Consider the following 15449-nt stretch of genomic DNA (forward strand, 5'->3'; position numbering starts at 1 on the left):
GTTTCCATATGTGACACATCCAATCAAGAAAGAAAAAAAAGTATCATCATGGACTTCAGAAACCTCCTCTGGAGTTAAGGAGGCCTACTCTGGCAAGAGAGTTGACCAACTGTGCTCTAACTCTGCCCAGAGATTGTTGCTTTGAAGAGTTTGAAGGCTGTTCATAGAGCATAACATTTTGGAAGGAAATCAACACTTCATTCCCTATTTAGCTATTACTATATATAATGATATATTTTCACTTCACAATATATATACTCATCGTTTTCATTAAATAAAATCATATCCATTCAGAAATCTATTTGTACAATTTTAAATTTTCCTATCAACTTCAGATGTAAAAAAAGTCTATCTTCACTAAGCTATTACATAGTAAAGTCTGCCTTTTCTACACATAGTAACTTGCTAAAAAGCAGAGGAATTATTTAGTACGTGAATGAATCATATATACAGGCAGAAAAACATATTAGAGAGGAATACAGGATTAGAATCTGGAAGAAATCAGTAATCTGGACTAACTAATATCTAAATACATAACAGTAAGAAAATGTCAGAAACAAATATCAAACAGCACAAAAAATTAATTCTCAAAAATTAGATTTCTGGTAGCTAAATAAAAATTAGGGGGGAAAAAAAGGGGGCAAAAAACCCCACCCAAATTTACTTCCTATGGAAATGCATATGAGATCCCTTAAAGTTTAAGTATACATATGGGATAAATTTATTGAAAAGGTTTTGAAACTAAAATAAACAAAGACATAGGGTATGGATGAGACCCTTGTAGAAGAATGCCTGACTTTTAACTCTTCTCCAAAGAATTTTGGGATCCTGATAGTAACACTCAGATCTTAGAATGAGGTCATATGTTTCTATACAAGTAACTAGTCTTTCTGCAGATTTAACTGGAATATCAGAGCACTGTCTATGCAGAGGTTTACATTTGTTCTAAATTAGATGTGGCACCACTAAGAATCATGACACATTTGTAACCAGCAATAATTTTGTAGCAGTCATAGAGACTCTCTTTCCCCAGTTGCACTTGTAAATATTTCCTTTGGCAGTTGCCTGAGAAAGAACCCATACTCAGTATTCAAGATCATGATGAAGTCATACCATACAGAAAAATATCATAGGAGAAAAAGTGAATAAATCATCATTCCTGTAAAAATAAATAAATAAATAGATAGATTCACAATGATATACAAAGCAGGTTGCATCTAAAACAAGTAAATATTTATGTGAATCTTGCAGACAAAGATTGAAATTTAAACTTGTGAGAGCAAGGTTGTCACCATAATTTATGGTTTTCCCAGATAAAGATCTAATTTTTAGCAAAAACAGGTCACTCATTGTTTGGATGGAAACCAGTTGTTACTCATTATTATGCTGGTTATGACTCAAAGAGGAAAAATATTCCCCAGACAAAATTGTATGATATGGGTGGAGCTCTCCTTTGAATTTTTGGTTTGTTTGAACTCAGTACTCACAGTCAAACTTAGGGGATATGAATCCACATGAAATGAAAATGTTCATATGTACTTCTTTTGAACCAATTTGCTAAGATTACACAGCCTTTTCTATAAAGCCCCAAAACAGAAAACTATTTCAAAAATGTTCAAAATTTAGATTAGAGATGAGACATCTGCAATAAAATTTCTGGAATGCTCAAAAGTAATTCCACAAGTCAGAGAATACTGTAATCCAATAAGAGGTATTAATTTGCTCTAAAACGCAGCATGTCTCTAGCTTCTCTCAATCCACTTACTGCATACAGAAGAAATACTTTACTGAGCTGGTAGTGAAGCTGAGTAAAATCCTAGCTTTAGGAAGATATTTTGGAAGTTGAAGCCATTGTCCAGGTGAAACTGAAAGATGTGTCCAAGCAATCCTACACCATGTTCTCTTCAGAAATACAGCCCTTGCAACTGCTTCATGAACCTGAGTGCATATTAGTAAATCACTGACACTATGTTTTATAGCAATAATATAATTTTAAACCCACCTGAAGAGTATGAAAATTGACATTTTAGTTAAGATTTTAATTGAATTTTGGTTCAGCACATGAAACATCCTTGAAGTGTGAGAACTGGCTTCCCTATGGGGAACAATGAACAAGAGGGTTCAAATTTGCCCACCTGGCCCTTGTAGCTCTCATGGACTTTCTAAGGACCAGGTGAGCAGGAAGGTTTTCTGAGTGCTGTTGTGGAAACCATGTCACCAGCACAAGCTGGCTTGCTCCACATGGCTGGCTCTGTTCAGTTATAGAAGTAGCTAAAGTCACTTTAATGTACTTGATTTCATGCATCAGGCCTAGACTTTTTTTTTTCCTAATCCAGTAAGGACAAAATTTTAATTGCAACAATCTAATATTTTTTCCTAATCACTTCAAGCAATAAGATCTGAAGACTTTTTGACTAAGTCTACATAAAGCTAACCTTTCTGTTCCTTAACAGATGCCTTGAATTACTGAATGCCGCACATAAATTACTTGAGTTATTCTATGAACGTGTTTAAATACCACCAGTGGTACACAAGTAACAGAACACATTCCGTGCCTGGAGCAAGCATCTCAAGAAGTTTCAGAGTGCAACTGCTCTATGTCTTTCCATGATGATGACAAGCGTAACCATTTGTCAGAGAAGTGAAAATGTACATCAAACCATTGCCAATTTGTGAAGATAGCTTAGAAGCAAGTAACCTTCAGACTTTTAGGTTTTAATGTGAATAGATAGATGAGAGTAAAGCAGATGCCATAAATATGAATTTTCATATAGGTGAAAAGTAATCTCCAGTTCAGGAAAAATCCTAAAAAGCAGTGGATTTGGGAGATTTTTAAGATTGAGCAACATAATTGTGTAAGAAACAGTTGATTATTTTGATTAGATAAATTGGCTTCTAAGACTGATCTTCACATGAAGAGAATATGATTAGAAGACATGATTGATCTATGGTATTTTTCTGTCTTCATTCTCCCTTTATTTCATATGGGAAATACATATATGTACATCCCTACTTATTTTGCATCATTATCTGTATATTTATATGTTTATTAACATATAGAACTTATTTGGCTTTGACTTTATTTAATTTCTCTTAATTTTCCTCCTTCCCACTGTATCTGTATCTTGCCTTTTGCTATTCCTTATGACTCTGCATTTCTGACCATTTTCTCCTCTCTTCTGGCTACTCATTTCATAGCTTTGTTCAGTCATTATCAGACTTTTTTTTCCACATGCAGATACATCTGGGTGTCTTCTGTTTCATTATCTGGATCCAGTAAACTTCTCACTGCACATTTTTCTTCTCTCCGTGTGAGATCAGAGACAGGCCCTGATGGCAGCACAAAAAAAAAAAAAAGGAAAAAAAAAAGAAAAAAAAAATCCAAGAATATTTTAGGCTACTAGGCATAATTTTTGATTGTCTTTCCTCAGAAGGTGTCTATTCATTTAGATGTGATTAAAAAAGATTGCTTCTCCTGGGCAGCAATGACAGATCCTTGTTTAGGGTCTTGCGTTCTCAGTGGCAGCTAACTGTAATGGTCTATTGTAGAGGTGCAGGTCTTCTGAGTGAATGATGATGAATTCCCAGATTTTACTGCACTTAATTTGCAGGTGTTTACAAGATTACATTAGTCTGTGGAAGCTAATTTCACCAGCATTGTCCAATGGAGAGATACATTACTCCAAAGGGAGCTGAATGTCTAAGCAGAGCAATATTTTCACAACACTGTTTATTTAATCTAATAGTGAGCTACAACTGGTGATCAAAAGGCAAAGATATTTTTGCTCCTCCTCATCTATACCTCACAAAACTCTCTGATGGGTGTATCAACTCAGTTTTGTGGTACTGAACTAACTAAAAAAACTTTTTCTTGGTTTTTTTTGGAGCACCAGCTTCCAGGTGCACCAGTGATCAGGTTGATCATACTCCCAATTGTTCAGTCTGGCAAATGGATTGAGCCACTACAGACAGGAAGGTTCAGCCACAGGCAAGATGACGAGTGACTGTGGTCACATCCTGATGGTTGCTGCTAGTTAAGTCATTGAGGAAGGCATTTCTAAGTTATGCAAATAATGGCAAAAATATTTTCCACTGAAGTATTCATTAAATATCCCAAATTTCACCAGGATAAAACTCTAGCAAGTAAAATATCTAAGACTGAAGATTCTATACATTACATGTATTATACCTATTATACAGAACTGGAAGGTGTAGGATATTTCATCAAACAATTAATGATATTTCATCAAAAATAGCATATTTATCTAAATGAACCCAGTTCAACCAGTGTCAATATATTAATTTGTGAAGTAAATGATTAATTTTGTCTTGCTTTAGAATATTAACAAAACCTAGTTGGTTTATGTTTTCTTTTACTTTATTAGGCCAAGTAAAGTCAACTTCCACTCTTCTCACTCCACCTTTATTCATGTTCACTTCTCAAGCTATAAACTCCAGGCACAAAACCAGATTCAACAGAGAAGACACTTGGCATTTTCATCCAATTTTTATAACAAAGCAATAAAAAGGGATGGGAAAGAAAAGCAATTTGTTGTTTTGGCAGCTTGGTCCTGCTGTCCTTTGTTATTTTTCACATTTACTTAGCAAAAAAAACTGACAAAATATTAAAGTAACAGTTGTTATTAAAGATTAAACTCCTTTACTATTTGGCCAAGACCTTAGATCTCAAACTGCAGACGTGTAATATTTTTACTAAACGCAGAACATGCAATCAAGGGATATTCAAGTTTTGCAAACTGAGTATGGTTATAACCATTTGAAAAATGGATCTAAAAGAGGTCATGAACATCACTAGATCCTCCATCCAAGCATTAAACAAAACAGGATATTAAAATACAGCACTCTTGATATTTTCCAGGTATAAGAACAAGGGCAAGAAAAACAATTTCTAACAGACCTCATAAACTATTTCCATCAAATATTTTGGTCAAAAAGAAAGAGAAAAGGAGGAAAACATAATCATCTATAATTTTTTTAGCAAGTCAGTTACTCAGTGAATATTAGAATTACACAGATTATGATCTCTCAAAGGCTTTTTTCTTTTCTTTTCACCAGGTGAGTGAGACTAAAACTTTATTTATTTTTTTATTTGAAAGAATAATTTTCCTCATTCTGTAACCAAAGAAGGAAAGAATAACACAGAAGCTCTTAAAAATATTTTCTATCTGTTTTATTTTTTCGTAAGGTTTCATTTTCTTGTGAAAAAGCACATGCATTTCAATTAAACTAATATCCAGCTTAGGAAAGGTACTTCAGCTGAAATCATGTTGAAACCAGGAAATTGTAGCTTCCTTGTTAAAAGCAACAAAAAAATATTATTTGTCTACAGGACACAGTGACTGCACAAAAGCCAAGAGTCTACTAACATTGCTCAACATTGAAGTTCCCAAGAGTTAATAAAAGTCTTGCACAGGTTTGGTTCTCAAAATACAACAAATACTAAAGGTCATCTTCTCAGGTAACAGCGTGATTATAAATGACAAATGACATGAATGAAGCAGAAAGTTCTTCCTCATTTGGAAAAATTCCCTGTCATATTTACATTTTGTGTTACCAAACTCTGTGTTACCAACTGAATTGCAGTCCGAATGTTCCTTTTAAAAGCAGAGAGCACTAAATCTTTGCATTTATGCATTTGAAGAGAGCAAGAATCATAGAAACATAAGGTATCTTAGGTTGGAAAAAACCTTTAAGATTATTGAGTCCTATCATTAGCCCAGCACTACCAAATCCACTGCTAAACCATGTCCCTAAATGCCACATCTGCATGGCTCTCAAATACCTCCAGGATCTGTCTGGTAAGCATTTGACTCTCCTCAGGTCTTACCCATTTATAGTTGCACTCAATTTTAATGTCTTCAACGAATGTTTGGCTGCAACACATTTCTTATCCTAGGCTTTGAAAGTTTGAGTACAACTCCTCTATTAAAACTTTTCCTACTGATTTTAATAAAGTTTCAGATGGCTTCTGTCTTCATAACCATATTCTTTTCTACAATATTGTAACCATTATCAGCCAACTACCACAAATTAAAGGATGTAATATCAGATCAGGCGTTCTAAATTAGTGCCAAAACCAGTTTGTAGTACAGAACCTTAGTCAGTTTCACCATTTGTCAAATCATTTTGTAGTTCTTAGTAAGGTCACCTGCTCCATGTGGAAAAATATGTATTTTAACAGAAAATTTTGCCAACTGTAAATATACTTCAAAGGAGGGAGGTGGGAAGATGGATCTATTAAGTTATAAAATTAGAACATAACCATATATTAAAGGTTTTTAAACATTTTCATTTTTTAATAAGTAGTGACATTTTCTACCTATGACCTTAAGTATCAGTGTTCAGGTGAAGCTAGGGGTTGGATAAGGGACAAGTGGGTTAAAACAGAATTTCAGCACTAACTTTGCATAATTGAGGGACAATGGCTGAAGCCCATGTTAATCACCTTTTTTTCCTTATTATTGCTCTCAAAGCGATGAACTTCCATAGCACAATAGATCAGTGAATGTGTGTAATCCTCCCACATCCCAAAACACCACAGGAGTTTTTTCTTCATTAAGAAAGCCTTAATGGAGGCTTTCTTCCTTTAATTTCAAAACTAACAGCACTTTTCTGGGGGCCATAGGTGAAAATTTTCACTCTTGCAAGCCATAACATAGTACAAAACAGATGAATGGAAAAACAGCTTGATGAATGGAAAAAATAGACAATCAAAACCCACAAAAAATCTAAAAGGAGAGCAGCTGCCTAAAGTCAGTATTCTACACATATTTTTCTAACAGTTAATCAGACAAATAAATGATGTGTTAAAATGTGTTTAAAATTATAGATCAAAAAAATAGATCAGCCTCTTCTAACCGGGTTGAGTAGTCATATTCTATCAAAGAATACATTACACAGTTCAATTTGTGATAGAATAATTGGTCTGAATAACTATTCATGCATCAAAACATAAGAGGAAAAAGAATCCCCTTTCACTTAATGAATGCATCACTAGGTACTGCATATCATAATTCACCCCTTCATTCCTCAATATACCTGCCACTTGAAGAATTGGGTAGAGAAGTAAAAATTGTCTTAAGGAATTTATGTAAAGAGTTTGAATACAGACACATGCATGGTAAAAGTTGGGAAAAAGAATACACTTGCAATAGCTGCTGGGTTAAGGGGATGCTGCTGGAGCACAGTAGGATCAGCAGCAGGGACACCTACACCTGCAGAGGTAGACCCAGGGTTCAGGGCAGCCCTCCCACAACGCCTTTGGTCAGTGTGACTGTAATTCTGGGGTTTACAGTCTCTCTTACATGCAATGGCTTCTTTATAAACCACAAACAGTCAGTTTTGCCCTGTCTGAAAAACAAGACTTCTGGCATCTGCTGGGCAGTGCTGTCTGAAAGAGCCCTTTCTGCAGGCCAGATCACCAGTGCCATTCACCAGCTCTGTAAAGTCTGGGTATTTCCTAACCCCTGTATACCCCAACCCTTCATTTCATTTCAGCCCAACCACCTTCCAGAAGGGATTTGTCTGTGCAGGAGTCAAAACCAAACTGTGGTTTTCAACCTTATGCTCAAACCAACAGGGAAAAGGATTTATATTAAAAATTACTTTTACTTAGGGGTTTTTAAAAATAACAATTTGGGGTGAGAGTTAAGAAATATGATGAAGGGATTCTATAGCTAAATGGATGTCAATATAGTTATTTATTACATTTCTGACACCAGTTCCAGGTAGGCTGATGAAAGATAAGTCTGAGATGTAGTGGTGAACATCAGCTTTTGGCCATTGTGTGATAAAGGTTCATATGGGCAAATGGGCAACGTACTGGAAGTCTCTAAATTGTAGATCTGAAAAGGAGGTCAGAGAGTGGGTGAAAGGTAATGGAGTTTGCCAGGTTAACTTACAGTGAGGACATTCTTGCACTGGAACATAGGCAGCAGAGCTGTAGAATCCCACATGGCCAATATTTACTTTAGCCACTGCAGGTGACATGGTGCTGGGCAGTGTTACACCACAACTGTCTGCTCTTTCTGAAGATGTCACCTAGGCAACTTCATCACAGGAACCTCATAACTAAGTGCCATAGTAAATAATGTCAGGTTAGTTTATATAATACACATAGCAATGGACGCCTGCTAAGCAGTCAGATAGAAAAGGCTGCTGACTGTCATAGCTCTCTCTTTATGTTTCAACACCCCCTGCACACACAAAAGTTTTCATAAATTGTTATAGTACTGACTCTGGAAGGATTATCACACTAGAAGATTGTGGAATGTTCAAACAAACAAACAAGCAAACAAACAAATATTGAGCCTTTTTACACAGCTCAGACACAGAATAAAAAAGCCAACAATCTGATATTTTCTGGAAGTCAGAAGTCAGATATATGCCATGTTTCATGGAGATTCTGCATCCAAGTACATGTTATTACCTACATAAAAAGAACATTAACACACAGAACTGAGCTCAAAGCATATTGGCATTTTAGGCACTTTGCCAATGACCAAGAAGTTAAGAAAACAGAAGGAAAAAAATCACATTAATAATATTTTACTAGAATTCTATGAAAAAAAGATCCTGAAAGCAGTGAATCCACAATGATATAGGCTCTCAGAAATCAAGAATGTACGAAGCCAATAATGTAAAAATGGAAAATAATGACTTAGCTGTGTAAATTATTGAAATCATTTTAGTAAGCCAGATGAACAATCAATGGCACACTACAGAAAGTCTCTCTAGTAATATATATGGTTGCTTAAAGATCAGTCAAAAAGAGCAGAGCAAAAGCAGGTCAAAGCAATTATGAGAATTATCTCTCTGCTGTCACATACTACAAGTTCATCTACACTCAGGATCTTAAAAGAGGTACAGAATCCTAAGGACATTGTGGTGAGAGAATTGTTTGTATGTTATAGTGGTATTTAAGTACTGATTATGCCTATTAAAATCTACAAAAGGTAATGTAAAGCTATAAATCTAATACATTTTGTGAATGTATTTCCTGAAAATATAGCACAATTGAGGGAATAATAGTTAATTTGATAGAAGCTATTCTCTAAAACTTCCTGAAATCTGATTCCTTCTGTTTGGTTCCGTGAGGGAACAACCATTGCCCACTGCTCCACCACACTTCTATGGAGTGGGATGACAAACATGGTCACTTTGCTCTACAGAAGTCTACACAGCCTGGCTTACAAACAGCCCTCAAGCTGCAGAACATGAATCCCTTTTGTGTTGATTTTGATGAACACTCTCACCTATATATAACTTTTAATATATTTTTTTCTCTTTTCATTATAATTATAAATGGCTGTAAAGGTGTGTAGGTGTTCTTTGAAGTACTCTGTCGCTGCACTATTCTTTTTGACTTATTACTACATTTACTACCATTTTTTACACATTGAATGAATCCAGATAGAAAACGAGGTGTATTGAAAGGTACATACAACAAAACATAACTGTAAGCAGCACTTGCTTGAGCTTTATATTGCTACCTCTCAGCACAGAGAATGTTTCCAGATAGGGGTAAATCTCAAAATATTGGTTCTGTAAGGAAATCCTTACTGTTTATTTCTCTCTTAAAATGTTTGCTTTTACACTATTACACCTACTTTGAGGCAATTTCTTCTGTATTAAATACAAACAGAGTCAAAGCAGATAAGATTATTCAGGAAGATATCAGGCATAGGATAGATTTTGGCTTTGCCTTTGAATTAGGGACCACCTCTATATTTTCTTATACACTGAGATAGAAAATTCATATCTCAATGCACTTTCATGGGCTAGTTGGTAGTTGATATCTCAATACCCCTTATATCTCAATACCTATTCATACCTATAGGCTTGAATTCTAAATCCACTATCTATTCTGGAAAGGATAAAGAACAAATGGTGAGATCGCAGACTTATTAATAAAGTTACTCATATAATAATCAGTAAAAAATCATTAGCACTCCCAAAAATCCCAAAATATTAGACATTAGCTTCAAAAATCAAACCTATTGGAATGAGAAGACCTGAATTTAGACAGATATAACTATGGGTAGTGAAATCATTAGCATTCCCAGATTTCTCCCTTTACTTGTCCCAAACGATTCTCAGTGCACCACTTTTACTCAACTATTTTCTTCAGTTGCAAGTTGATTACTATCCTACCAGTAAAATCTGCTTGTGTCTTGTATTAATAAACACTCATCATTTCTGAAGGCAAAGTCTTGATCTGTCCAGCTGATGCCTTCCTTCTTCAATATGCTACTTTTCATTTACAGCTGGTCTTCCTGCTAAATCTGTTGATGACTGCTCACTCAACAGAGAGGAAAAACTGTGGTCTTATAATCATATGCAATGTATGAGTGGTAATGCATTTCATATGGTAAGATAGGATAAGCAGCTCCCTGGCAGAGTAGCATTTCAATTAGAGCTTGCCATCTCTTAAAAGAAGGAAATTTCAATAGAAAATGTTGTATCTTGAAACTCCTTTTCAATGAACCACTCATTATCACAGTTTGAGAATTTATGTTAAATATATTTATATTAAAAAGAAAATTTGTATTGGCAGAAGCTTAGTCCCAGTGATTTTTTGAAACTTTAAGGTCCTGAAAATACTCTTCACTGTTATAAATATTGGCTACAAAAGCTTTCAGGTTTTCTCTCAATGGATTTTTTGCTTGATTTTTGCCATTCTGTGATGTCTGAATTATGACTATTTTAGCAGCTTCTCACCTGTGAAACTTCAAGATGTTTGTTTGGCAGCATACCCCAAGTACTGACTTTTCTGACATTGAAAAACTCCTACTTCTGTCATTCCCCAGTATGACATCAGTTTTTGTCGCTCTTGGGCTGTTCTGTCATGCCTGGGGTATGCAGAACTAGCAGCAATAAGATGATTTAAGCAATGATAATATAAATCTTGCTGTGTTACAGTAAATAAATATTTTTAATGCTTATTGCTGTATCTTTTCCCAATGTAAACTTTACCCTTAAAAATCAAAAAAAGCTCATCCATAACCACAGAAAACAAGCTGAACTTTCCCACTGAGAGTTTTCAGTTCAGCCTGCAAAGAACATACCATATATTCCAAGAATGCATTCCCTTGCCTCTGCTATTTTAAGTGCACCTTAGGAAGCTATAATAATTACTGTGCTCATCAGCTGTAGTAATTGTAGGGAAGAATGTTCATATCAAACAGAGTTTGCACTGCTATGGCAACACAGCCAGTAATAACAGTGTGGACCATTTTAGAATGGGGATCCCCAGTCAGAGATTTGAAGCACTTGCAGGTGCAAAAGATTTTTACATGTGCCAGAAGTCGTCCTCTAACTGCAAAAAAGACAACAATCTGGGGAGAAAGAAACAAATACAAACTGAAATCAATGAAACACCAAACCATGCAGCCTGTAAGGGCCTATGCTCACACTGTCCTGGTTTGCTGTTTGAACATCACTTCTGAAATCAGAATAACTGACAAATAAAATAGCCTGTGACTGATAGAAATACCTCTTTCCACCTTTCTGGCAGTGTACTGCAGCCTAAAAAAAGGTGTAAATTATAATGGGATGTGGATGCTATATTTAATCACATTCACACCCTCTTTAAGGATCCTTCATGTTACAAGAGCTACAAAAGAAACTTAGACTTATCTACTTGTAGAAGTTATTTCAAAATAAAACAGAGTGTCACTTTTAATGTGCTGTGGCTACTCTGAAGTAGATCCCTATGTGGGAATTCTTATTCTGCAGAAAATTTCCTTTGTTCTTCTTTCAAATTTACCTTAATCCACTTGAGATAACCAGAAAAAAGTCTCTCTTTGCAAGCTATTCCAATCAATTTCCCAACACAGCTTTTTACTGTAAGTGCAATCAAACCTAGTGACTGAAAGTACTGGTTTTAATGGTCTATTCTAATGCTAGGACTTCCAGGAATAATGAAAACTTGCATTATTAGAAATAGAATAGAAATAGCAAAAGTCAGTTTTCAGAAACAGGCAGCCATTTTTTGCTCATTTGGGAATCAAGTCGACAGCATGACTTCATTTTGAAAGACTTATCCCTCGATGCAAATTTTCTATTATGGACATTTTTACAGAGCATAAAAAGTGTGGTTATGTACTGGAATCCTTCCACAGCAGCCCATTAACTAGCCAGCCTTGCCTGCACCTGGACTTTTACTTCCCCTCTTGTCCTACAGCTACTGTTTCCTCAGTCATGACAATCACAGGCACACTCTGTAACTGTGTGATTAAATATCCACGTATTCCAGTTAGTCTCTTTTTTACTTTAGTGAATTATTTGAATGGTCTGGTTTTGATCACAACCTAAAAACAGGCTGAATTTGTAAAACAAGGTAACTGGTAACCTCGGCCAAGATGGATGTGTTAAGACCATGGGAACTAACTACTGTTGACAGGATCCTTCCCAGACTTCCCCAAGGAAAACTTTATTGTTAGTGAGGAGCTAATTACAAAGTATAAGCAGAAAAATGGATCCAACAGACAACAGATTGAGACTAGAAGGTTTTGCCTTTTATGTTCGCACCTAAGTGCCATTCTGTCACCCCAGACTAAACAAAGTGATCACAGTGCCCCTAGGAAATGGGCACAAACCCAAAGTATTGCAAAGACAGCCTGCTCTCTCTTTTTTTAATTTCAAGTTTTAGTTCATCCGAATTTCATGAACATGAAGTTAGGGCCAAAAGCACTCAGGGCATTTTGGATATGAGCTGCACTGATGACTGTTCTCACCAGCAGAGCTCTGGGAAAGCCCCAGCCCCAGCAGAGCTTCTGAACAGTATTTCAGAGCTCTAGGCTTCGCTCAGAAACCTGTATCAGCACAATAATGCTCTCTTCTCATATTGCAACTTACAAACAAGTGGGATTTTTACTCACTGCTTTTCTGTAGCCATCTCTTGCTATACATGCCATGGACCACAGGAAATTAGCCATGTTTCCATGTTGCTCACATTCTGACAATATTATGGATAAGGACAGTATTATGGATAAGGACAAGAGGAATAACCCCACACTGACTTCACAATATGTGAATTGATGTCACATTTGGTTCTAGCTCTTGATAAGTTACCACAGAATGAGAACTGGATGTTGTATGCTTGATTTCACTGAATATTTGGCTTCTAAGACTACTGTGTCAGATTGTCAGCCTTGTACCTCTGTATTCGGATGACTCAAAGAAACGTGGCTTTCTTTCCAGTGCAGATTTCCTAGTACAAAGGAGTTCCAAGCAGGAGAGCAGAATTGGCTGTAGCTATACCAGACAAGCATATATACATACCTGAGCATTTCAGCATATTGACTGTTCTGGGGAAAGTCTATAGCTAGACCTGTTGTAAATCTTTGGTCCTTGAGAGATTAATGTAATAAAAAGTCCAAAGCGGTCAGTAAAAGACTTAGATCTGCAGTGCAGCTGATCCAGAAATGGTCTTGATCACCATAAGGAATGAAAAATCTGCAAACAGACCCTTTTTTAGTCACCAACCAGGAGAAGACAGAGATCACACCATCAGGTCCACCTCGTTCAAGATAATTGAAAGTTCTTCAAAAGCCTTCAGGATTTTAATTAAAGAGAAAAAAGAATCTTATTATAGTATACTGGATTACTTTAGGAAAGATAGTTGCTATTCCAGTATTGACTGAGTTCCTAGAATAAATTCTCAAGTTTGGGTTTGGCTTCACATTATTCTTTAAACTGAAGATAAGAAAGTGATACAGATGACTGGATGGAGTCTCAGCCTAAGCAGGAAAAAGAACTTTTAGAAACAAGAGGGACTCACAGAGGCTATGATATGTCACTGTTACCTTCTTGTCAGGCAGAAAAGAAACAGATCTACCTATATTTGTATTTACATTCTCAAATTAATAATAACATAAATTATTGTAGGTCTTGAAAAGTCAAATGGAACACTAAGTATTTATTTTTTTAATTACTGATTATTTAGCCTTACTTATTGCTCATAAAATAATTTATAACTGTTCTCCCATTAATATAACATATTTTTATTAATATAAAATTTAGACACATTCTTCAAGTAATCAAGGCAGTTATTTTGTCTTTATCCCTTCCTTTTTTCCTTTTTTAAACCCCAAAAAAGATATTCAAGATTTTATTGACTTAAAAACTACTAACTTACTAACTAACAGGTGGGTGTGATTCAATGTAGAAAAAGTTTTGCCTCCCATCAAAGTCTATTCTATTCAGGCTGAACGGTTTAACACTTTACTTCTAAATTCCTCATAGCATGGATAGCCAGCCATGTGTCCCTGCATACCCTTTCATATCATTACTAATGTTGTGCTGTGGACTGTAGATGCTGTTCTTGAAGTCAAGACCTGTGTATTTCAGGTCAGCAATCTGAGTTTTTTCTAGGTTTTCTGTTACTTGCTCCAATGTTACATTACCAGGTAATGTAACATATTCCATTCCATATCAGGAATGGAAGCAATTTCTTTTTTCTTTCTTTTTTTTTTTTTAACTTTATCCTCATTCCTTTATTCATCAAATCTAATTTTTTTACAAGTATGACTTTAGGAAGGAATTTTCTTTGTCTGCTTACATGTTTCTGAGAAAAATTTTGCCTACGTGTTCAAAACTTGAACAAGTAATAATCATTCCACCAGAGAATTCAAAATACAAATTGTAATACTTTACTTTTTATTTGTTTTTCCCCATGCAGCTTTAAACAAGTAATCTTAGTTTTTATTTTTAGAGAAAAAAATTCCTCAGTAGTGTTCAGTGTTCATGTTTCCTTGTCCTTCTTCTGTTCACACTTTGCCTGAGCAGATTAAAATAACCATACATAGTTTTCATTGCTGTGTTGCTCTCTAATAATTCATTAAATTGTCAGCTTAATTGAGTCTTTTTTTTTGTCAAAATGTGTGGGAATGAACAATGTACAACCACAAAAATGTCACTCAAATAGGCAGATAAGCATAAGAAAACAAAAAAGCATGAGTACATAACATCAATTACAAAATAAAGATGAAGTCAAAATTTAAAAAAAAAATTTTGGGGAGCAGAAATAAATACAGTTAGTGTTACTGAAGACATCAGTAGGTGCAAGCATGTTACATAAATGTTAGTGTGTAGGGTCTATGCAGGTATTTAATTGTGATTAGCAATTTCCAGGAAATGCCTCCTCAACCTCCCTGAGCTGGTGGCTGTCTCTCTCCTGATGTAAGGCTGAATGGCCTCATTAGCCACATGGGAGAGCAGGCCAGGCCAAAAGTGCCCTCTTTGTCCCAGAATTTGTCACCTCTCACGTTCTCCAGGCTTAGTGCTTGGTGGTTGGGAACAGTTGCACCTGCGAGCCAAGGCGGTGGCCCTGAATGACTGCAGCTGCAAAACCACGAGCACATTCTGCTTCAAAGGGGACTGGACACCCACGAGTCCTTCCCTGGAGTCAACAGGAGGCCAACATC

Source organism: Geospiza fortis, unplaced genomic scaffold (assembly GCF_000277835.1).
Source record: "Geospiza fortis unplaced genomic scaffold, GeoFor_1.0 scaffold195, whole genome shotgun sequence".
NCBI lineage: Eukaryota > Metazoa > Chordata > Aves > Passeriformes > Thraupidae > Geospiza > Geospiza fortis.